A 25,057-nucleotide genomic window follows, 5' to 3' on the forward strand; every position below is an offset into this window, starting at 1 on the left:
GGAGAGAGAAGATAAATTCTACAGTAAATAAAGATTTAGAAAAGAGGAAGAGGTCTCAAAGTAACAGCCATTCAGATGATATTGGAAGAGGAAGAGGAGGACTGAAAGTGTATCTGCCAAAAAACACGAGGAAGAGAGAAACGGGAAAAGGAAATTGATATCTGTGCTAACCTCTCTGATGAAAAGGCTGTTGTGTTTTCAGTGGCTTTGGCAGAAATAAGTAGAAACATCAATCAAAGACTTAATCCCTGGCCGGGGATTTAGCTCAGTGGTTCCACCGCCCTGCCTCACAAGTGCAAGGGCCCGAGTTCCACCGCTGGTGCCAAAAAAACAACAACAAAAAAACTTAATCTCTGATCCTTGTCTGAAGAATCTGAGGAAACTTCTTCAGGATTATATCAGCAAACCCCCAAAGTCATGGACTCTCGGAGCATTCTGGCTGCATCCATAAGGGGCTCTGATTGTTTTTATTTAATTGTCATTTGGTCTGTGCCACACTTGGGGAGCAAAACTGTATGCTCAGTCTGTTCTGGGATTTCCTTGTTTACCAAGGTATATCGTCAGTGTTTGTGCTGGGATATAAGTAAGGGTGTTTACAAAACCAAACAAAACGAAATATTGGATGAATGGATGTGAAGGATGAAAAGGGGTAGCAGTTGGGGTAGAAGTATGAAAACCGGGACAATGAAATGCCTGAGAGTTTTCAGGTTTGCCTCCAGAGATGCGGTATTTTAAATACTATCCGAAAGAGTGACATTTAAATCTACACGTATATGTCAGATTTTCAGGGCTCACAGGTTGCATATATACAGTTCCTTTATGTTTAATCAATTGACAATTGATATTTATTGAATGGGAAATTAAGAATATAAGCTGTAAATTTTGTCAATGGATTTTTTTCCTTGGCCATTTTTATGACTTGAGGTGTGAGTTATATGTTAAGAGATACTTTCTAAACAGTTTGGAAGTTTGGTTGCTCTAAGAAGCAAAACATTAAGAACATACCATATTTCAGATGTAGACACCTTGCTTTACTGAATGTAATTTATTTATTGGTTACAAGAACTTGTCTCCTCTCAACATGGTGCCTGTTAATCTAAACATAGAATATATTTATTAATTGCAACATATTTCTTAGCCACTTTTTTTTATTTTTTGTTTTTTGAGGCAGGGTCTCACTTTTTGGTTCAGGCTGGCCCTGAACTCATTTTGTGGCTGAGGTTGGCCTCAAACTCACGGAGATCCTCCTGCCTCCGCCTCCTGAGTGCTGGGATCATAGGCATGCACCACCATGCCCGGCTAGCCACTTTTAAACTATTATGCTTTATCTGAGTAGATGTTCATTTATATGTCCTATTATTTAAATTGTTACTTAACCTCACTCTGAAAGAAAAAAAAAAAGCTTGATATTGAAACTAGGCAGATTAAAAAAAAAAATTAGCCATGGTCTCAGAGAATTTTGCATACTGGACTATACAGACTAAGGCTGCAAGCCCAAATCAGACAAAGCCAAGAAAGACATCCAAAATTCAACTCAACCCTGTTCCAAAATTTGTGCAGAGACTAAACAGTAAACACCGATATTCTCTCCAGCCTAAGAGTTTTCACTCTCGCTAGCTGTCACCGTAGTATCTGCTAGAGATTTGTGGTTCTAAGGTAAGAAGTACATGCAGAGAACCAGAATTCATCCACATTCCCAAGATCTCAGAATGAGGGAGCCTGGGCACAGTGGCACACACCTATAATAATACCAGCTACACAGGATGCTGAGGTGGGAGGATTAAAAGTTCGAAGCCATCCTGGGCAACTTGGTGAGATACACTGAGCAAAAAGACTTTTTGCCCCCGAGTAAAAAGACTAGGGCTGTGTGGTAGAGCTCTTGCCTAGCACACCTGAGACTGTGGATTCAATTTCAACCCACAGTAGAGTGCAAAGAAATAAATACCTAAATATGAAAGGGCTGGGGATGTAGTCGGTGCTCCCTGAGTTCAATCCACGGTCCCATCCCAGAAAAAGAAGACAAGAAAATTACCCTGAAAGGCACCAAAATACATTTAACACATCCTACTGAAGTAATTTTGTATTTTGTATAAACCGAGTTTTTTGTTTTATGAAAATGAAGAATAAAATGACAAACAAAAGGAGGGAATTATCGGAAATAGGAGGGAAGAAGAAAGCTTCTGTTTTCAAGTGGAGCTGAATCCTCTTTGTTTTGGCCTCACAGAGATAAGCAGAGAGTTGGGGACTGTTTTAAACAGGTGCTTTTGTGGGCTTAGGGTCTAAAGAAAGTTAGTTATTTAGCTGGTTCACTGGAAGCTTTTCCAAGGAAACTGGTCATTCTGCATTTTTAAGTTTTTCTAAAGCCCCACCCCAGGTTAGGGAGGAGCCTTCAAGTAACTGAGAACTTTCTTCCTGGGAGAAAAGGTCCTGATTTCCCTCTTATTGTGGATTCTTTTACATTTTAAAGCTTAATTAGCTTCAAGAGGGGGGTCTAGAACTTACTCCACGTGTGTGCTTGCTGTTAGTGGACACATTGCTGGGCTGTTACACTTTGTTCCTTTTTGGGGGGGGACCAGGGATCAAACTCCAGTCCTTGCACTTGTGAGGCAGGCAGCAGAACCACTGAGCTAAATCCCCGGCCCTCTCTGTTACACTTTGTTTTTACTTTTTTGAAGAAGAAGAAGAAGAAGGTTTTTTGTTTTTTGTTTTTTGGTTTTTTGAGTTTATTGGTACAATCTAGGTATACAGTACAGTTACATTCATTACTGGGATCCTGTACCTTTACATGACAGGTCTTGGTTCTCATTGTTTCCCCTCGTCCCTGCCCTCCCTTCACCCTTCACCCCCCCCCCCAACACTTTATTTCCATTTTTTCATTTTCTCATATTCTTTTCTTTTCCCTTGTTCCCTTTCCCCTACCCTTCCCACTTTCCCTACACCTTTAGCGCTTTTCTTCCTATTTCACACTATAAATTATCCCATTAGGATCTTGTGTACTATTATAGTTTTTCACACCAGAGAAACTATTCGGTATTTACACGTGTGACTTATTTATTCCACTTAAGACTAAATCCTCAATATGTATCCATTTTCCTATGAATGACTCTAATTCCTCATTCTTTATGGCTGAGTAGTATTCCACTTTATAGAAAAAGCACATCTTCTTTATCCAGTCTCCAACAGATGGGCAAATGGGCTGTTTCCAAGTTTCAGCTGTTACAAACTGTGCCACTATAAACATTGGTGCACATATATCACTGTGATATGATTCTTTTAATTCTTTTGGAAAGATACCCAGCAGAGGGATGGCTGGGTCAAATGGAACCTCTAGTCCCAGCTCTTTGAGGTATCTCCATATTGATTTCCATAGTGGTTGCACCAGTCTGCACTCCCACCAATAATGGAGAAGGGTTCCTTTCTCCCCACAATCCTGTCAACATTTGTTATTGTGTGATTTCTTGATAGCATCCATTCTTTGTGGGGTGAGGTGGAATCTCAGTGTTGTTTTCATCTGTATCTCTCGAATGACCAGTGATGTGGAACATTTTTTCATATATTTACTTGCTGCTTTTACTTCTTTGTCTGAGAAATGTCTGTCATTTCAGTTGCCCATTTTTGAATCAGGTCTTTATATTTGGGGGGGGCTGATCGTTTTGAATTCTTTATATATTCTACATAAGAGCCCTTAGTCTGAGGAGCAGCTGGTAAAAACTTTTTCCCACATTGTAGGTTGTCTCTTCGTTCTGTTGAGGGTTTCTTTTGCAGTGCAGAAGCTTTTTAATAAGATGAGATCCCAGTTGTTGATTCTTTCTGCTAGTTCCTGTGCTACTGAGGATTTGTTCATAAAGTCTTTTCCTATGCCAATGTTTTCAAGAGTTCTGCCTAATTTATCTTCCAGAAAGTTCAGTGTTTCTGTTTTAATATTTAGATCTTTAATCCATTTTTATTTAATTTAGTGCATGGTGAAAGATAAGGGTCTAGTTTTAATCTTGGGCAGGTTGAGATCCGGTTTCTCCAACACCATTTGTTAAAGAGGCTATTTTCCTCCAGTGGGGATGGTCACCTCCTTTGTCAAAGATGAGGTATCTGAGTACATCTGGAGTTGTTTTTGTATCTTCCGCAAAAACACTGATCCTCAGGTCTGTTTCTTTGCCAGTGTCATGCTGTTTTTAATCACAGTGCCTTTGTAGTATAGTTTCAAATTGGGAATTGTTATACCTGCTGCCATGTGTCTGTTGCCTAGGATGGCTTTTACTCTAATAAAATGGAAAACACAGAAGAAATGGACAGATTTCTAGATTCTTATGAATTACCAAAGTTGAACGAAGAAGATAAAAACATTTTAAACACCCCAATTACAACCAGTGAAATTGAAAATGTAATTAAAAACTTACCAACAAAGAAAAGCCTAGGTCCTAATGGATTCACTGCTGAATTTTACAAGACATTTAGAGAAGATCTACTGCCATTACTCTTCAGACTTTTCATTGAAATTGAAAGGGAAGCAATACTTCCAAATTCATTCCTGGAAGCAAGTATCACTTTGATTCCCAAACCAGGGAAAGATGCAACTAAAAAAGAGAACTACAGGCCAATCTCCTTAACGAATATAGATGCAAAAATCCCTAATAAGATACTAGCAAACAGAATACAGAGGATCATCAAGAAGATCATACATCCTGACCAAGTCGGATTTATTCCAGGGATGAAAGGATGGTTCAACGTACGTAAGTCAATAAATGTAATACATTATATTAACAAAGTCAAGGACAAAAACCATATGATCCTCTCAATAGATGCAGAAAAAGCATGGGACAAAATTCAACACCCATTCATGATAAAAACCCTGCAAAAAATTGGAATAGATGATCTATATCTCAACTTAACAAAGGCTATCTATGAAAAACCAACAGCCAACATCGTATTATATGGCCAAAAATCTCTGTTACACTTTGAATGGACCTTTTTTGTATGTGTGCTGTTGAAGTGAGCCCTGAATGCACCTTTTTGGTATCGAGGGTCGAATCCAGGGCTCCCTCCCCAGACGCACCCGCTCCAGGATGGCATCAAACTTGAGATCCTTCAGCCTTAGCCTCCCAGAGTGCTAGAATGACAGGCACATACCACCAGGCCTTGGCCCACCCACTCCTCCTCCATCTCCTGATCAAACTCAGGACACTGGGCCTGCAAGGCAAGTGCAGTGCCACCAAGCTAAATCCCCACCTGTTCCACCCACTCTTTTTTGGCTTTTTTGAGTCAGACTCTCACTACATAGTTGAGACTGACCTGGAACTCACTATGTAGCCCAGGCTGATCTCGAACTCATGGCGATCCTGCTGCCTCAGCCTCCCGAGTGCTGGGATTACAGGTGTGCAGTTCCACCCACTCTTAAATAATTTTTTTTTTCTATTCCAGACACACAGAACAAGCTTTTTTGTGGGGGAGGTACCAGGGATCAAACTCAGGACCTTGCACTTGTGAGGCAGGCAGCAGAACCACTGAGCTAAATCCCCAGCCCTCTTCTTTTTTCGGGGATGGGGTACTACAGACTGAACTCTACCTCAACGCTTGGGAAGCAGGCAGCGGCACCACTTAAAGATTTATGGCTTAGAACACTTTTCCCCCTAGTACGGGGAAATTGCAATTGCAAGGCAGGTGCGATGCCACTGAGCTAAATCCCTGGCCTAGGAACAAGCATTCTTGAATACATCTCTTTCAGATACTTGGGTGTTGGTTTTTCTGCGTTAGATCACAGTGGAGGGAGTTCCTTGCTCAAAGGATGAGGAAACTGAACAACTCAAGATCCCACAGGCAGCAGGGTGCAAAGTCCAGAGGAGAAGCAAGGGCTCTTTCTGTGGCTCCTGGAGGTCCCGTTGCCATAGTCCCGTCAGAGCGAGCGGCTCCCCGCACTGCTTCTGGCCCTTTGCCCGCCCGTTGCCCACCCAGCCGGCGGTGAAGCTCAGCATCCGTTTCAAGACCTCAGACGCTGAGCACCAGAGCGCTCTGTCCCAGAAGCACAGAACAGGGCTTTGTCTCCCAGACAGGCGCCTGGCTCCCACGGAACTGTCCTGGTGCCAGTGTCGGGGGTGAGGCTGTGCTGAGCAGTGAGTCGGAACTCCGAGTTCTTACCCCGTTTTTCACCGTTCTGCCCCTGGTGACCCATGGAGTGGTCGCACTTTATTTTTCAGGGCAGATTTTAAAATGTTTATTCTTCAGAGTGGAAATGTTCATTAACTACTAAAAATGCGGTTGTGCTGATAACAGAAAAACAGAGACAGCCAAGCGTGGTGGCGCGCACCTGTAATCCCAGCACTCAGGAGGCTGAAGCAGGAGGATTGCTGTGAGTTCAAGACCAGCCTGGGCTACATAGTGAGTTCCAGGTCAGTTTCAACTACATAGTGTTACCCTGCCTCAAACAACAACAACAAAAAAAAAAAAAAAAAAAAAAAAAAAAAAAAAAAAAAAAAAAAAAAAAAAGAGAAAGAAAGAAAGAAGAAAGAAAGAAAGAAAGAAAGAAAGAAAGAAAGAAAGAAAGAAAAAGAAAAGAAAAGCTCATGCCCAAAGGAATAGAGCGGCTGAGAAAAACAAGATAATGTTAGTTAGTACCTCTGCCAGCCAAGGTTCCTTTCTCCCTACCTGAACACATTTGAAACACAATCCAAGTCTTGTTGGAAATGCTCATTTCGTTTCAGATACAAAGAGATTAAACAGGCATTCATTTTATGTGTGTGTGCATAAATGTGTATTTATAGGCCAACATATATGCCACCCACCACAGATAAGTAATAGTATTAATTCCATGTATAAAATGAAATCAATGGCAATGTGAATAAATCTGTTTAATTTTTTCTAAATTTTCACTAATTTAGTGAATATAAAATTTTTCCAGCAGCCAGGTGTGGTGGTACATGCCTGTAATCCTAATATCGGGAGGCTGAGGCAGGAGGATTACCATGAGGCCAACCTGGGCTACACAGGTGTAGTCTCTAAATATCTCAAAAATTTTTTCAGTACTTGGTTTGACTGAACAAGACTGCAAATAAGATTTATGTGTTATATTTTATTGATATCATTTAAATCTTTCAATCTGTGGGCTTCTCCAATGTTTTTATAATGTCTTGCTACTTGCTGAGGAGACCAGGTAATCTTTCAGTTATCTGCATTGTGGCTTTTTTTTTTTTTTTTTTTTTGGTACCAGGGATCAAACTTGGGTCCTTGTGCTTGGGAGGCAGGTGGCGGAACCACTGAGCTAAATCCCCAGTCCTGCATTGTGGATTTTGTTTATTTCTTGGTACCAGGATTGAACTTGAATCATTGTGCTTGGCTTGCAAGGCAGGCTACAGAAGCACTGAGCTAAATCCCCGGCCCATACTGTGGATTTTATTGATTGTGCCCTGAAGTGTTAAACACATTTTTCTGCACTTATTTGCATAAGGCTCTGGGTTCAAACCTCAACAAACAAGAGCCCCATATTTTATTATTCTTTTCAAGTAGTTTTATAAAATGTACTTAGACCTAGAATCTGGATCAGATTGAAGTTTCCTTTTTGGGCATGACTGTGTCACTTGTGGAGCTGTGTGTTTCTATAAGATGGCGCATGCTTAGTGATCTTTTATGTGATGTTAGTTTTTTTTATTTTTATTTTTTTTGGGGGGTACTGGGGATTGAACTGGGTATCTTCTGCTTTCGAGAAAGTGAGCATTTTGATGATGATGATTTTACTAAGGTTTACAAAGCTCTGGTATTCAGATTTTTCCGTTCTGTATTTATTGGCATCCTCATGGATGCTTTAAGTCAACCTGAATAAACTTTATACAAGTCTTAGGCTTGGCCTCCCAGGAAGCAGGAAGCAGTGCAAGTCCCTAAATTTCCCAGTTTGGGCTCGAAATTGTGATCCTCCTGCCTCAGCCTCCCAGAGTGCTGGAATCACGTATCCACCCGGCATACATGTTAGCCAGTTTTAAGTGTACAGCCTGGTGACAGTAAGTATGCCCACACTGTACAGCCATCACCACTCTCCAACTCGGAGCTCTTTCATCACCTCAAAATGAAGTTCTCCCGTGATCGTGCCAGGCTTTTTAACACACTCGGCTAAGCGGCAGGGGCACCTGCTAGCCAGGTGCAGCCCAGGGCACTAAAGGAACCCGGCCTCGTCAGCCCTGCAGGCATTCCCGGGTGACTAAGCAGGCTTTCTGTTTACCCTCACCTTTGTCCCAGGGGAGGAACCGGTATTTCCGGACTTGGGCCTCAGACCCAGCCGTCCTGGTGAAAGGCGAGGTTGGCGGGGGAGGGGAACGGAAGCTGATCCAAAAGTTAAATTTCATTAAAAGCATTAACAGTTTTCCCAACTTCCTTGAACGAAAAGGACTCCTCACCACCAAACATCCACCCATAGAGGCCCACAGCCACCTCCCGCGCCATCTCTTTAGGGGACGGTCCTTGCCTGCAGCCCTGGACAGGATCGCGAAGCGGACTTGCCCCAGCGCCAAGAGCGCCAAGGTCGCCCTCGCAGCGCAGTCCTGCCCCGCCGCTGGGTGGCTCCCTCTCAGTCTCTCCCGCCGCTGCAGACGAGCGTTGCGAGAAGCGGCATCTTTCTTCCCGGTCGCCGGCGCCTGGCAGAAGCAGGTGACGGCCTCGGACCACCCCTTCCTTTCCGGCCACGGCTCCGGGCTCGCCTCCGCCCAGTCACTCCTGCCCCCACTCCAGTCCCTTGCACAGTATTTTTTCTTTCTTCCAAACCTCCAAACAGGAAACAGCCCGAGTCACAAAAATACACAGGAGCGGCGGGGCAGCCTCTCGCGCTGCCAGCGACGCCGGGAGCGCAGGGGACACGCGGCCGGGTCCTCCCCGGCCGTCGCCGCGGGCTCCAGGCGAGTAACCTCCTCCCTCCCTCTCGCACCGGCCCAGCAGCCTGCGGGGCTTTGAGGGTGGCGAGGGGAGCCACGGGGTGTGGCCCCGGGTCCCTGGGTCCCTTTCTTTGCGAAGCAGACTTTTGCTAGGGAGGGAGTTGGGGTTCAAGACTGCGCAGGTCCTCAGCCTGGGCGGTGGTGGGCAGCAGCCGGGTAAATGCGAGCTGATTGTGGCCCTGACCGCCTGACCAGCCCCACCCCCGGCTTGTGCCTCCCCCTCCCCTTGGGGGCAGACAGCAGGGCGCAGCGGGGACTGTACCAGAGGTGTTGCTTGTGCACCTGGGCACCTACAGGTGCCTGGCACCATCTTCCCCAAGGGAAGCTTCTTTACTTTCGACTTAAACTTTTACTTAGCCGGATCGAGAAGGCCTTAAAGTTGCTGAAGGGCCAGAGCCGGTGCTTAGGATGGGGGAGGGCGGAGGCAACGCTGGTTAGCGGGGCGCAGGTGGGGGCTGCCCGGACGCCCAGCTGCACCTCCGACGGGGCCTGCGGACTGAGCCGCCTCTTCACAGAGCTGCAGGCAGATTCCTTACGCGTTTACCTTTCGGCTTTCGGACCCACTTGTAAGGGAGGGGCCGATCTGTCCACGTTAGGGCGTTGCTGCTTTTCAGGGGCTGCACTGCTAGGTTCTGTATAGAGAACTCAGTGAGACCTGCGCTGGAGATCTTTTCCGTCGGAAGAAGGCCACTGAATGCCAGGCATTCTTCCCGCCGGAGAAGGGTGTTTGTCAGACTGCCGTGGCGAGTCCAGGGAGCCACCCTGCGCCAGGCCCGCAGGTGGGCGGGCACGGTGGGGGCCTCCTCGGTCAGGCTCGCGGCAGTTTCTCAAGCATCTTTACCAACTGCCTTGGGTAAGGTAGTGAAGTCCTTCAGGAATTTATTTGCAAGTGTGATCTGTTCTGTTTTCTGGTGAGACTCTGTGACCGGGCCCTTTCCGGGGAATGCAAGCCCCACCAGGAGCCTGCGGAATCTGGTCCCCAGGGGAGCATTGTGAAAAGCACTGGCCTATCAGGTTTTAGAATGAAGTTTTCGGTCCACAGGTTCCCATCCATCGTTAAAGGTTTTTGTTGTTGTTGTTTTTTGAGACAGGGTCTCACTATGTAGTTGAAACTGACCTGGAACTCACTGTGTAGCCCAGGCTGGTCTCAAACTTGCAGCGATCCTCCTGCCTCAGCCTCCCGAGTGCTGGGATTACAGGTGTGCAACCACGCCAGGCCATCATTAATGTTTTGCCTACTGGAACAAACTTGTTGGAGCTGCCTGGGTTACAGCCCCTCCTCGTCAGGGCGATTGGCCCCTTATAGTAAGTTTTGGAAATACTGTAAACAGCTTAGCCTGCAGATTTTTGTTTCTCGACACTTATTGTGGCAAATACACATAACATGAAATCTGCTATTTTAACCTTTTTAAAAGTACACTTTGGGGGAATTAAGTACCTTCATCGTGTTTCACTGCAATCGCCTCTCTCTCCACAGCTTCTCATCCTAAACAGAAACTATCCTTTCCCTCTTCTCCCAGGACCCCTGCGCTTGGGGTGGGGTGGGGTGTTACATATAGGAGTCTGAAAGGTTGAATACGAATGTAAAGTAAAAATAGAACCACAAAGGCAGAATATAAAGAAACATTTGAGAATTCCTGAATGGACCGGCCAGAAGTGTCCCAGCTCCAGTGTCTTAAGAGTGAGTACACAGGCAGTTTTGTTTCGTTTTGTTTCTTCCTTTCCTTTTTTCCTTTTTTTTTTGGTGCCTCACTGAGCTACAACCCCAGCCCTTTTGGTTCAAGGTGCCTAAGTCCCTAAATGGCCCAGGCTTGGTGGAACTTGTGTGTCTTCTGTATCAGCCTCTCAGGATATAGGGGAAATAGATGTAACTCCCAACCTGCTCGATATCAAATACCCCGCATTTGTGGTCCCCAGAATCGAAGAATGAATTCCAAGGAACAGTGGAGGTTAAGAGAAGAAAAATGTTAATTCCGGGGATTTAGCTCAGTGGTTCCTCTGCCTGCTTCACAGTCGCAAGGTCCTGAGTTCGATCCCTGGTACAAAGAAAAAAACAAGTAGAACAGAGAACTCCTGAGAGATAGGAGGGGCCGCGAAAGTGGGTTGCAGTGGACCCCGCTTCACCGAGGAAGTTTTATAGGGCAAAATCACACAGGTCAAAACTATAATCGACCAGTAAGATTACAAGTTTAGACCCTTAGGTGACATTGATCCAATGGGGAAGCAGGTCACGTGTCAAGTGTACACGCAGAGAACGAAAACCTTTTCAGGAAGGGACGGATCAGGAGGTCCCGGCCACCCACCTGGGTGACTGATGTCTGTCTAGACTGTGGTGGGCCAGGTGATATCAGTTATAGTATAACCTTCGAAGTATTGCTATCCCTCAGGGAGGCATGTAGGCCTGGTCATTGCGTCTTTATCTGTCTTTAGGGTTGTCCTGTGTTCTCATCTTCTGCACTGACTCCCTCGAGGGCCAAGCCCTGTCTGACTGCCCATAGTATTTCTACCTAACTCTGCTGTCTGTAGTACCCGGAGTGCTGGGATTACAGACCTGTACTGCACTGCCACACCCGCCTACCCTGTGAGCTCTTTTACTCGTCTAGACAAGGGGTCTCCTTCTGTTTTGTCTCGAATTGAAGTGAAGTTACCGAGAGCTTCACCTGTACTAATTATACTGGCATTTTTAAGTGTCCTGCTAATATTGTTTGTTTGTTTTTGTTTTGGAGGAAAGAGTGGGTGCTGGAGATGGAATTTAAGATCTGGTATGGGGGGCTGGGGATTTAGCTCAGTGGTTCTAGCACCTGCCTCGCAAGCACAAGGACCCAAGTTCAATCCCCAGTATACACACAAAAGAAGATCTGGCCTACACTAGGCAAGCACTTTTCCACTGATCTATGCCCCAGCTCTCAAGTTTTTGTTTTTAAGAAAGGGATGAAGGGAAATCATCTCCTTAAGTGGCCGAGTCTGGCCTCAAACTTGAGATTCTTACACCTCTGCCTGCCTAGTACCTGGGACAACAAGTGTAGACCACCAGGGCTGGCTCTCAAACTCAGGTTTGCAATTAGTTGGAATAAACCTTAAGAAAAAAGGTCATTGCTGCATGAATACTGGAGGGGTTATCACAGCGAGACTTAAAAAAAAAGGATTTGAAATAATTTTTCAAAATACTCCAAACTTTCAAACATTTCTGCCATAAAATTAAATGAGTGTGATGTCCCACAGACATCATTCGTAGTTATGAAAATGTTTATAGAACTTAGGAACGCTCTGTAATAATGAAAGTCATCTGTTTGCAACTGCTTGAAATGGTGGCGTGTGGTTTGAGGACACACTTTGCAGTGGGAATAGAAATGCGAATTGGTGAAGTGTTAAAGTTTTATTCATGGTTTCAGAAAGTTGTTGCTATATACATCAAGAGTATGGTTCAGGGGCTAAGTGGGAACGTCTTCGTGTTCTCCAGAGTCTTGTCTTTAGACCCCTGCCTTTGTGTTAAGACTTTCATCAGAAAGAAGTTTTCAGCTTCTAGACAGGATTTTATAGCTTCCTTTGATTGAAAAATTCCTTTGAAATGGTTGAAGATAATTCAAATGGGAAAGGTTTGGCAGCAAATTCTCTCTCTTTAGAAGATTCCTGTGTTCCCAGAATTCTAGTAAGGCAAAAAGGAAAGAGTTTCCCTCTTCCTGAGTGTTCTTCTGAAATAACAAGAACTTTTTTTTTTTTGGTACTGGAGATCGAACTCGGGACCTTGAGCTTGTGAGGCAGGCGGCAGAACCACTGAGCTAAATACCCGGCCCTCAGCCTTTTATTTGATAAACAAATGCTGTTTTGCAGTCTACACAGTGAAAAAAATCTTCCCTACAAATGTCCAGTGAGTGGTTTTATAAGGAGTGGCTTTATCAGCTTCACTGCTATCTGGGGAGTCACCTAGGAGCTTACTAAATGGGAAACTCCACAAGTGTTTCTGACTTTGAGTCAGAGTCTTTGCATTGTAATATGTAGGTTCAACAACCCCTGGATGATTCTGATATTTGATTAATTGGGTTTGGGAGTCACTGGGATAAACATATACCCACACATTGAATGCAGATGCAAACCAAGATATAACTTGTGCATGTGTGTGTGTGTGTGTGTGTGTGTCTGTGTACACTAGGAATTAAACCCAAGGTGTTATGTATGCTAAGTAAGAACTTTATCTCTGGGATATACCACAGCTCTTCATGCATTGATATTATAAAATTATTCTACAACTTGAAGTACAAATTTAACATGAAATTAAATTCATGATGGAGTCACCTTTGAAATTAGGCAGTCAGTTCAAATTTGGCATGTCAGATCAGAATCTTCCCCTCCCATTCTTTTTCTCATCAGTACGTCTTGATGTTGATAATCATTGAAATTTTGAATCCCAGCATCTAGAGGAGCCACTGATCTCAGGGAGGCCAAGGTACTAGAGTACTTGTTTTAGAGTCAGTGAACATATGTTGTGTCTCTATTGTCAGTAAGGGATTTTTGAGATTTAGTTTCATTAAATCTTTATAACCTTGAAAGTGCTATTTTTTTTCCTCATTTTATAGAAGAGAAAATTGAGACCATCTTGGATCTTCTTACTTGAGACCTTGGTTCTTTCTGTACAGAATTATGAGCCCTTGCCTCCTTACACCAGCTCTCCTCCTCCTAGAAAGTACCTATTGATTAATGCTTCATTTGCACCTTTTTTTTTTTTAACTGGCATTGGGAATTTAACTTGGGACCTTGTGCTTGCCAGGCAGGTGCAACATTCTAATCTTTTGGAATATCGGGATTGATCGCTGAGGCAAATAAAGAGTGAGACAAAACAAGTAAATTCCAAAGGAGAAAGGACTCCAAGGCAGAAGGCTCTTCCTGTGGCACCCTAAGACCTCTATGAGGCAGCTCCTACTTGGTTTGAAGGTGGTGCTAGTGTAGGCGGGCTGGCTCCGGGAAAAATCAGGTCTTGATCACTTTTTCTCATGGAGGTGTGTCCAAAGTGTCATCTCTGCACATCAGCCTGATAGCACACACTGCTCAGTGTGTAAGAAAGATGCAAGATTCAGTCATGGCGGAGCTGACCCCTGCTTCATCCAGCTTAATAAACTTCTGAGAGCGAATCTCACAATCAGAGCTGTGTGTACAATGAGAGGCATAATTATCTCCCTCTAGGTCCAGGATTATAGTGAGGGCTCCAAAAGCTCTTACTTGTAAAAGTGCTTGTAAACTGTAAATGAAAAAAAAAAAAAAGCTATTTAGTATCTCCACATGGAAGGAATCTGTAACACAGTCCTTATTTATTTTTATTTTTTTGTGGTACTGGGTATCGAACTCCAGCCCTTGTGCTTACAAGGCAGGCAGCAGAACCACTGAACTAAATCCCTGGCCCTAGGAATCTGTAATACAAAGGAGACAGAACCACTCATTTATCTACCACTCTTTAGTTTACTTAACACTTTTTGGTTAACTGAGTTTGTTTATAATTTCTTGGAACTTTAAGCCAATAGAAAAAAAAGTTGCATTGAGATGTAATTCACCTACCCTAAAATTCACCTGTTTATAATGTGCAAGTCAGTGCCCTTCAGTATATTCACAGTTGTATAACCATCACCACAAAAAACTCTAGAACATTTACATTCCCCTTAAAAAAGCCAAAAAACCCAAAACACTGTGCTATAAACTTTTTCCTAGTATTCTGGGAGGCTGAGACAGTAGGATTGCAAATTCATACCCAGTGTGGGCAAGTTAGACTTTGTCTCAAAATAAAAATTTTAAAAAAGGGGTAGGGATGAGCCTGGGATGTAGCTCACTGGTGCTGCCGCCTGCCTCGCAGGTACAAGGTCCTGAGTTTGATTCCTGGTGCCAAAAAATAAAAAAAAGAGAGAGAGAGAGAGAGATAGGGATATAGCTCAGTGTGAAGGCTCTGGATTCAATTCCCTGTACCAAGGGGGGAAAAGAAAGCTTACAAACATCTGTCAATTCTGTTTATTAAAATATGCAGTAAGCCTGCTAGTGTTCTCAGTGGTAGGACACATGCTTAGCTTATGTAAGCCCTGAAGTTCAACCCCCCACACCACATATAAATAAACAAAATATATAATAATGTGCCTTAAAATCATATTAATATAGTGTGTATATATTTTACTAGAGTGCTCTTTATTTTATTCTGAAGAACCCTTCAAAGAGTAGACTAACAGTCATTTCTCGTGAGTTCATGCATTTTTATTCTTTTTTTCCTCAAGCCGTGAGGCAGTGGTTTTTCTCTGGAGCCATGTGAAGGATCAGCGTCATGCCCCACAGTCACAAGTCATTACTGACTTTCTTCGGTATCTTCTGGGTTTTCATGGCTTACTGTATTGAACTTGTGTCATCACATTTTGATCTTGCAACGTGTTGGTAGTGCTGAGAGAAATCGTGAAGTGAGTCAGATTTAAGAGAGAAAATTACTTGAATTTGCGAACTGCTTGAGACCCCAGTGGACCAGCATGTGGAGGTGTGTGGTGCAGTGATTGTCTAACCTGAGTGAACATTTGAACCGCTGAGGGCTGTGGGCCCCACTCCTGCGGTTTCTGATTGAGTAGATCCGGGGAAGTAACCTGAGAAGCTGCATCTCCAGCCGGAACTCACGCAGATCCTGCCGGTGTTTAAGCCCCAGTATTGCGGCGTTTGGCACCGTGAGGCAGGAGCAGTGGAGGCGGAAGGCTGGGCAGTGGCCTGAGCTCCCGCTCTGCAGATACTTGGTGGAGATGGGGAGCAGGTACCATCCAAGGGGCAGAGCGCAGACCCCACTGAGTCTGAAAGCAGGGATGCCATGGGGAGTGCGGCTGGGTGGGATAACAAGGGGCCTTCAAAGAATGGCGGGGCGGGGAGCATCATGGGAGACTGGGGTCGCAAGAGCCCACGAGCTTTGGGGGAAGGTTCAGCAGAGCCAGGGCCTGCCTGGGTCCTGGTTTCATGGGAGGGTCTGAGCTGTCAGCAGGAGGTATGTGTTGTAGGTGATTAGGCTAAGGTTTCTCCTGACTGGTTCAAGAAGGTCAGCGTTGTCGCTGGGTAGTGGGCTGAGTGGGTAGTGGACTATGGGGCTTGGGGATGCAGTATCAAGTGGTAAGATAAGGGACCCCACTAGGCCAGGGGTCATGCCTGACTCTTCTTCTTGTCTTTCACTGCTAATCAGCCGACAGCCAAACAGAGTTCTGCAAACTGCAGGGTTCTTCCCTTTGTGCACATAGTGTCATCACTGATTCCGGCATTCGCCTCCTTTCCTGTGTTTGCCTGCTCGGCCTAAGAACTTTAAAGACTTGTGTTGCCGTAGGCCCGATCTCCTTAGGACAACTGATCAGAAGCCGATTCCGAGAGTGGGTGCTGACTCAGAGGAGAGGTTTTGACGTCATCCACGTCGTCAGGGTCGGAAGGTTTGCACAGAAAAGAAATCCAAGAAGGGTAGGGGCCCACTGTGAGAGTGGGCTGATTTTATGCTTCTGGCTGGTTTCCCAATGTCAGTGTTACTTTTCTTGTATATTTCATTTCAGTTCAGTTCAGTTATTTATTTATTTAGGTACCGGGGATCGAACTCAGGACCTTGCGCTTGCAAGGCAGGCGGCAGCACCACTGAGCTAAATCCCCAGCCCTTAGTATATTTCACTTTAGAGGGATTCTGTTGTGTCTGATGTTATAAAATATTTTCTTGGGTTTTAGAAAGAGGCCAGAGCCTGCACTCAAGGGTTGGTCTGTCTATCTTTCTCTCTCTCTTTCTCTTTCTCTCTCCAGGACTGGAAACTGAGGTGAGTCCTATTGTTTTAGGGGGGTACCAGGGATCAAACTCAGGACCTTGCACTTGCCTAGCAGGCAAGATGCCACTGAGCTAAATTCCCAGCCCTCCAGTACTAAGAATTGAACTCAGGGCCTTCTCGCTGAGCTCAATCCTCAGCCCTATATTTCCGATTTTGAGTCTCACTGACTCACTAGGTTAGCCAGGCTGGCCTTAAACTTGCCATTCTCCTCCCAGAGAGCTGGGACTACAGGGGTGCACCACCGCGTTTGGCTGCAAGGTGTTTCATCATTTGGGGAGCCCATCATCAGTGGAGAGAGATGGCTTGGAGCAGTGGTTGTTGTCAGCTGCCCAGGTCTGGTTCAGCTTGCTATGGGGCAGGAGTTGGGTAGCGGGTGCCTACTTGAGAATTTGATCGGCCCTCCTTCCCACAGAGCCTTCTGAACACACTAACATTTCTGCCATCCTACACTGTGTAGGCTCTGGGCATGACTCACCTGGTAGAGGACAGGACTGGATAGGAGGTGTTTCACAGCCATGCTGCCCTGGAGAGGCACTGGCATTCCCAAGACCACGCCCAGGCTCGCTGTGTGTTAGAAGGCGTTGTGCTCAGCACTTAGTTACAGTGGGGGCTTTCATGTTTCAGGGCCAGGACCCACAGCGCGGTCAGCAAAGGGAAACGTGCGTGGAACAGAGTCCAAGGAAACCACGCTTGAGCTCCTTGCGCTCCTCTCCCCGTGCAGTCCCTCGGGACAGCCTGGACTCCTCCAGCAGCGGCGGTGACTGTGTGTGTGACGTGTTACTGACAGGGACGCTCCTGAGAGACTCAGTGCCCAGGGTTTCCATCCGGGGACTGTTCTGTGGGCATCTTCTGCCGACCGTGTGTCAAACTTCAGCATACATCACATGTCTTGCTCAAGCGGTTTAGGGATGGGCATGGACCCTCTCTTACCCCTTTTTGGGACCTTTGCAGAGATGGGGATGGGAGCCCTGACCTTGGGGAGGGGATCTGTGCATGCACTTCAGGGCCCAGTCTGCAGCACAGGGCAGAAATGAACTGGGGTTTTGGACCTTGATCTTAATGTGGGGAGGGTGACCTCCGTTTCTGTCACTGTAAGGGTAGAAGAGGGTGGTGGTACACATCAGAAGAGTTCAGAGGCCGGTCCATCCACTCATTCCTAACGTGTACTTAGGGGTGCCATACACTGCCAGGCACTGTGCTAGTGCCGGGGATACAGTGGGGGGCAGAAAAGTATCTGCCTTCAGGAGTCCTGCGTTTTACAGGGAGATGAGTCGGTACGGAGCTGATTCATTCACTGTGACAGGGATATACCAAGGGCCCCAGGGCACCCCTCAGGACTAGTGGATGAGGTGGGAGATTTTGTAATCAGACCAATCCCTTCCTTGCTATTCCCTGTGCAGCCTCAGGCAAGTTTGTCACTTGATACCTAAGAGTCTTCATTCAAACAAACAAAAAATCAAGGAGAACAGTGTATAGCCAGCCCTTAAGTCTGTTGTGAGAAGACCAAGTACAGAAAGCACACATTTCAGTGACTGAAACAGTGGAACTGGTCACTGGTTTGGTGACTTCCTGGTGGGGCGGTGTCTGAGGGACGGGCACCTGCAGTGCCCTCACTTTCCATAGGCGAATCCGAAGACACCCTGCCTCCTTCCAGCACTGGCTCGAAGGTGCACCACCAACTGTGTGGTTCTGCTTTCGGCTCCCAGAGCAACCTTTGCTGCCTGATTTTTCTGTTTCTGTTTTGTTTTTGTTTTTTTGTAGTGGGGATCGAACTCAGGACCTTGCGCTTGCAAGGCAGGCAGCAGCACCACTGAGCTAAATCACCCAGCCTGCTGCCCAATTTTTCTCCTACTTCAGGGTATTTTTCTTTTTGCCTGAGAAGCCCCGGATCTTTGGTGAACCTAGGGAATGTCAACTCACATTTTAAGACCCATCTCAGGTGCCCTCCCCGTGAATGCTTTCCTAAGCTAAGCCCCTTAGATAGGCTTGTTCTCTCTCTCCAGTCCCCGTCCGTTTCCTAGGTTACTCACACAGCGTTCTCAGTTGCGGTCCCTTGGTACTGCCTTACACTGAATGATTCTTCAGGGCAGGGGTGGTTCGGTCTGACTCAGGTGCCCAATGTCCATCAAAGTGTTTCCTAGAAACACCCAGTAGCTGCTGACAGAGTACATGAATGACTGAGCACGTGGATGGATTAGGAAACCCAACCTGAAATGGGTACAATGTCAGCGAAATAGGTCTGTGACTTCGAAGCCGATCTTACAGTCGAGAGGAGGAGACAGATAGCGAATAGGTAAATACCTGTAGTATAACGGGGGACTGAGAAGGGCCTCGAGGAAAGCAGTAGTCCGGCAGGAGGAGCGAGGGAATCTCAGGAAGGGAAGGACGGGACACCTGAATGGGGCAGTGTGGGCAGTGTCTGCGGGGTGGGAGGCAGGGGAGGCGGAAGGGAATGGTCAGACAGGAAGCTGTGGCTGAGGAAGCTGATCCCTCTAGGTGGGGGTGGATAGATAGAGGAAGGTCGCCAGCCTCTGAAGGGGCAGGCACGGTAGGACACTCTGTGGACACTTGGAAGGCTGTGCAGCCCATTCATGAGCAAGGCATACTCGTGTCGGGGAACCTCAGGCCACCTGAAGGAGTAGCACCTTGTGAGTGGAGAGACTTGGGTGAGCTGGATCCAGGACCACGACTTAGTCCGCCAGTACCACAGATGATGGCGTGGGTGAAACATTGACATTTATATTTCAGAATTCTGGAGGCGGACGTCAGCTGTCACGGTGCCAGCATGGTTGGATTCTGGGTCGGACTGGCTTCCTGGCTTGCAGACAGCTGCTTTCACGTGACCTTTCTTTCCTTGGTGCCTGAGTGTGGAGAGACAGACACTCCTTTTAGAAGAACACTAGTCCTGGGCCAGGAATGTAACTCAGTGGCACCACACCTGCCTCACAAGTGCAAGGTCTTGAGTTTGATCCCTGGTATCAGAGGGAAAAACAAAACAAAACAAAACAAAACGCTAATCCCACTCAGGACCTCATTACAACCTAATCATCTTGTGAAAAGCTCCATCTGTACTTGGCATCACACATTTGAGGTCAGGCCTTCACCATTTTGAGGGGAAGCATACATTCCGTCCCTTAACAACCAAGGCCAAAGTGATTTGCCGAGTGTATAATAATAACCATGGCTAGTATTTAAGTACAGTTTCTGGATGAGTTTGACCTTAGTATTTTATATATGCTAAATTTAATCTTCACCCAATCTTACCACACAGGTGCTACTATTAGCCCCAGTTTACAGATGAGGAAACTCGGGCCCAGGAGACGTTCAAAGAGCCCAACGTCTCACACGCACTCAGCAAACTCTATGTGAAGGTGGGATTCAAATCCACACATTCCGGTTCTAGAACATAGGGTTTCAGCCATTACATCCCTCTGCCTTTTACTTAGGAAAAGGACACTAAATTATTGGGTACCTATCATATAGCAACTCCTGAGGGAGGAGAGTTAGTACAGCTATAAGCATGAATATGACATAATATCTACCTCTCAGGCTAACCGAATGCTCAGGGAGACAGACTTGTAAAAACATCATTTCTTAATGTTGATTAAAATGGATTTATGGTTATTGCTTGTTGTACTGGGCATTGAACCCATGGCCTTTGCACTGGGCTACATCTTTAGCCCTTTTTAAATTTTGGGACAAGATCTTAGTGAATCACTGGCTGGAACTTGCAGTCCTCCTGTTTTAACCTCCCAGGGTGCTATACTGGGATTTTAGGCCTTCATGTGGCCCTCATAACTACCTCACATCTCCACATTGGTGTGGTTTTTCTGCAGTGATAAAGTAAAGCTATTGCTAGGTTATTTAGTGACTATTCTATGTGTGTGTTTATTGCCAGCCTTCTGGAATTCACCCCTTATCATCTGGGTCATTTTCTGACTGGGTATTGGAGCAAAGCAGATCTCTCCCCTGCCTCAGATGTTTTGACTCTAACAATCTTGTTTTCCTTGGCTTTGGCTTCTCCTTATCTCTGCTGTCTTCCCTGCCTGTCTCTAGGTGTGTTTCCTAAATTTCATAGACTTGAAGACTGCTCCACTTAGATTCTTGATGTGCAGACGAGGCTGGCCTCGAAGTCACTCCATAGCTCAGACGGGCCTCAAACTCTTGATTGTCCTACCTCACCCTCCTGAGTACTGGGTTTATGGAGATCTGGTTCACTTTTTATTTCCCAACTTTCTAGTATGTCTATAACCCCGTAAGACTGAGCGCTTAGCTTCACTGTTTCAGGAATAGGTACTGTAAAAGTTATAATACTATCATGATGCAATTTGAGGAAATGTAGAACCACATATGTTAAAAAGGACATTTTATTTTTCAGTACTGACACTCAAACTCAGGGCCTTATGTGTGCCAGATAAGCACTGAGCTACCTTGCTCGCCCAACACCGATATCTTTAAGATGACCTGTTGGATCTGCTTTTCTGTTCTGTTCTTCCCTAGTGTTGGAGTAGACTTGTTTTCTGTCCATCTTGCATGGAGATGCAAGTCTTTGTCAGGGCCTCCTAAGAGTGGGTGTTGTAGTGAGGGTTTGCAAGGGAATAGATTTGACGCAGGACATATACACCTGTAAGAGTATCTTAAAATATTCACCCCAAAAAATCCAATGCAGGAGAGTACAAGAGATCTGTCTGCAGGCTGGAGACCTGTAGAATTCAGCCGAGGGCCTGGATCGCTCCTGAACAATGGCCCGCACAGGTCCAGCCAGAGGCCTAGAGCCCAAGGCAGTGTTTCAGGCAACTCTGTACTGAGAAGACTGAAAGGCCGGTGGTGGAAGCTAGAAAGTCTGCGCTGGTGGGGTGAAGGGTCTGTGCCAAAGGGTGAGGGATCCCCACCGGAGCCAGGAAGTGATGCTCATGACAAAGGCGAAGACCAGAGCTCCCCAAGAGAACAGCAGCCGTCCCTGAGACATCGAGGACCCGAGCTCCTCCTCTGATGGGAACAGCCAAGCCGGTATCAGCAAAACCAGCCCCAACAGCACTCCTTCTGGGGAGGAAGCCGTGTGCAGTGTTTCCCTCCCGTTCTTCACTGTTGCGGTTGGCAGCAATCCCTAGGTGGGTCCTCCACGCCCAGAACCACGCTGACTCAGTTCGGCTGGGTATTTCAAGTTGACCATTAGTTAATCCTCCACCGTGGCTTTAGCGTCTTCCTCTTGGGTTTGGGTGGGTTTGGCTTCTGCTTCCAGAGACTGGATCTTTCTCACAGTATCAGACACGTCCTTTTCTTTCTCGGATAGTTAACCATAAAGTATATACCGGACCAAATCACAGGGCCGGGTATGCTCAGGCCTTCAGCTGCTTCTGGGATGTCCTGGTTTTCTCACACGCTGCCAGACTCCGTGAGAGTCTCCTCCTTTTCCTCCTTCTTCCCTTCCTCCCCCTCCCCTCTTCCTCCACTTCACCTTGTGGCCGTGTTCCACATATACTGAAGCTCTTGGAGGGTCAGTCCTGCCTTCCTGCTGGGGTGAAAGGACAGAACCAGGAAAGCAGAGGGTCTCCTAGTCTCCCAGATCCCCACCCGATGCGACCCCCAACTCATTTATTGAAGTCCGAACCTCCCCCACCCAGTGTCCCCAGTGTGACCTTGCTATTTTACTCTTTCTTGGTGCTGGGATGGAACCCAGAACCCCACACAGGCTAAGCACACCCTGTCCCATTGAGCTATACTCCTGGCCCTGTGTGCGTGATCTTGTATGGAGGTAGTCTCTCTAGAGGTACTAAAAAGGTAGGCCGGTCGAGTGGGCCCTAATCCCGGACTGGTGTCCTTGTGAAAAGAGGAAATGTGGACGAACACAGAGAGAAGACCATATGCAGATGCAGGGAGCAGGTGGCTGTGCACACCCAAATGAGAAGGCCTAGACCAGGTCCCACACAGCCTCTGAAGGACCAGCCTTGCTGACACTTTGGTCTTGGACTTGCAGGTGTGAGATCATATCTTTCTTCTTTTATCTTTTGAGACAAGGTCTCGGTATGCTGCCCAGGCTATATGTGGCCTCAATCCTCTTGTCTCAGCCTCTCGAGTAGCTGCGATTATAGGTGTGCACCACTGTGCCCAGCCCCTACATAATACATTTCTCTACATGAAGCCAGGTACAGTGGTGCTCACTTATAATCCCAGCTACTTGGAAGGCTGAGGCCGGAAAACCATGAGTATAAAGCCAATCTGGGCAATTTAGCAAAGCCTTATCTATCTACCTACCTATCCACCTACATAAATAAATTTCTATTTCTTTAAATAAATCTCTATTTCTTCTCTGGTACTTTATTATGGCAGCCTTAGCAAACTAATACAGGCAGAGTAGGAAAAGAAAAGTAGTTGTCTGGCTGGATCTTGTAACTTCAGTTGAGGCTTTTTCCAGCTCCCTGAGAGCAGACCACACCTTGTGAAGCAGCCTGTTGGAGTCATTTTCTCATGTCCATTTTTATGTCTGTGAAGTCCAGCAACGGTTCAAACACCCTCAGGGTGTTCACTAACTCTTTTCTCCAAGATAAAGAGTAGAAATAATTAATGCAAAGGGAAGGTTAGAGGCGGGTGAGGTCGCGCTGCTGTGACTGTTTCACTTCACAGGCTGAGGCAGGAAGATCACCATGAGTTCGAGGCCAGCCTGAGCTATATAGTGAGACCATATCTCAAAAAACCCCAAAGAAAAATGTAAAAAGCAAAGTGAATGTCAGGAAGATCTGTGAAGGTTTATGCTCAGTTTTAGTGTTTTAGAAAGATAAACTTAAAGGCTTCTTTTTGTTTTTTGGGCTGAGCGTACTTTAAAAATTCTTAAAAACAGATATGTGATTTTGGGTGCAGGTTACCAGGGATCAAACTTGGGTCCTTGTGCTTGTGAGGCAGGCGGTAGAACACTGAGCTAAATCCCTGACCCTAAGTAAAAATTTCTAAGCAATTTCTGAAATATTAAAGAAAATGTTATAGTACATAGTGGGATGGGGTATTTCGGCCCAATTTTTTTTTTCTGTTCTATTCTCCTGTATTATTATAAAGGATTTCACATAAAAATGACACTTAAAAATGAATACTATAAATAAAAAGCTGAACAATCTCATGTATGGAAGAAAGACAGATTCTTTGTAATATTTGTTATAGCACAATTATTTTCCTAACAAAAAGGCTCAATTTTAATTTTATATGAGATCATAGATAAAAATAACTTTGTTAGAGCTTATGTTAAATGTTAGAACCCCAAATTCCAGTAACTTCGGGTATGGTGGTACATGTCTGTAATCCCAGCTACTCAGGGAGGTTGAAGCAGAAGGATCACAAATTCAAGCCAGCCCAGGATGGCAAATTCAAGCCCAGTTTTAGCAATTCAGAAATATAGTGAGATCCTGCCCCCCAAAATACTAAAAGTCCTTGGAATGTAGCTCATTGAGCAGGCCCTGGGTTCAAGCCACAGTCCTGAATAAATACATACGTACATGCTTACAATCCCAGTCCTTAGAAGGCTGAAGCAGGAGAATCCAGGGTTTGAGGCCAACTTGGATGGCCTGCATAGTTCAAGGCCAGCCCGGGCTACATATTGAAACCTTGTATCAAAAAAAAAAGATATAGATATAGATATAGATATAGATAGATATATATATAATGTCATTTATGAAGTATTGAGTCACTTTCATTGCAGTAAAACAGCTTCCAATGAATAACATGTTTAATTTGACTTTTTTTGTGTGTGGTTAGCTTCAGGGTTCATTTCTTATTCCACAGGGGTTGTGTAGTAATTTTTATCACATGTCATTAGAAATACAATTTGTCAGAACAAAGGCTGCTGTGTGAGTGTAATTACATCTTCCCATATGATTAAATGAAGGCTGTATTAGAGCATTTTTTCAGGGGCGGCAGCTGTAGCCAGCCACGTCCAAGTTCAGCCCATAAAAGAATTCCTGTGACTAACTGGTACTAATTGTTTGCAGAACAACCAGTGGGAGTAATAGTCATGAATGCTGTGGAAATGCACTGTTCCAAGACCAAATGGTTGTCCGTTGTTTTTTCACCACCTTGTGGTGGTCAGATTATATGAATTGTATAATTAGTCCAAGGGAAGTGGGCGCTCTTAGTCTTTTGGCAGTGGTAGTGGTGGTAGAAAACTTACCCCTTTCAGTCTTCAGACCTTATAAATGGGAAACTGAGGGTTCATGAGTAGTTGAGAGTTGTTTAAATCACTCAATTTCAATTTTTGTTGTCCATACACCTGAAACAGATTCAGAATTACTTCTTACCATATGTATATGAATGTACTGATTTGTAAATGATACACTTTTTTTAAAGATGAGATTTTTTTTTTTTTTTTTG

The 25,057-nt window shown here is 45.5% G+C and overlaps 1 protein-coding gene across 2 annotated transcripts in view; it reads left to right on the forward strand.

The window, feature by feature from the left end:
* Positions 1–25,057, forward strand: part of Tjp2 (tight junction protein 2) — a 165,136-nt gene that overhangs the window by 15,011 nt on the left and 125,068 nt on the right. The window contains exons 1-2 of one of the 2 annotated variants that reach the window (XM_010605874.3): positions 8,443–8,625; positions 8,750–8,870. The exons of the other annotated variant lie outside the window; for it this stretch is intronic. The gene's annotated coding sequence lies outside the window, so the exon portion shown is untranslated. Of the gene's footprint in view, positions 1–8,442; positions 8,626–8,749; positions 8,871–25,057 lie in introns of those variants that run through there. 2 annotated transcript variants of the gene reach the window in all.

Source organism: Fukomys damarensis, unplaced genomic scaffold (genome assembly GCF_012274545.1).
Source record: "Fukomys damarensis isolate Sample0158 unplaced genomic scaffold, DMR_v1.0_HiC HiC_scaffold_31, whole genome shotgun sequence".
Lineage (NCBI taxonomy): Eukaryota > Metazoa > Chordata > Mammalia > Rodentia > Bathyergidae > Fukomys > Fukomys damarensis.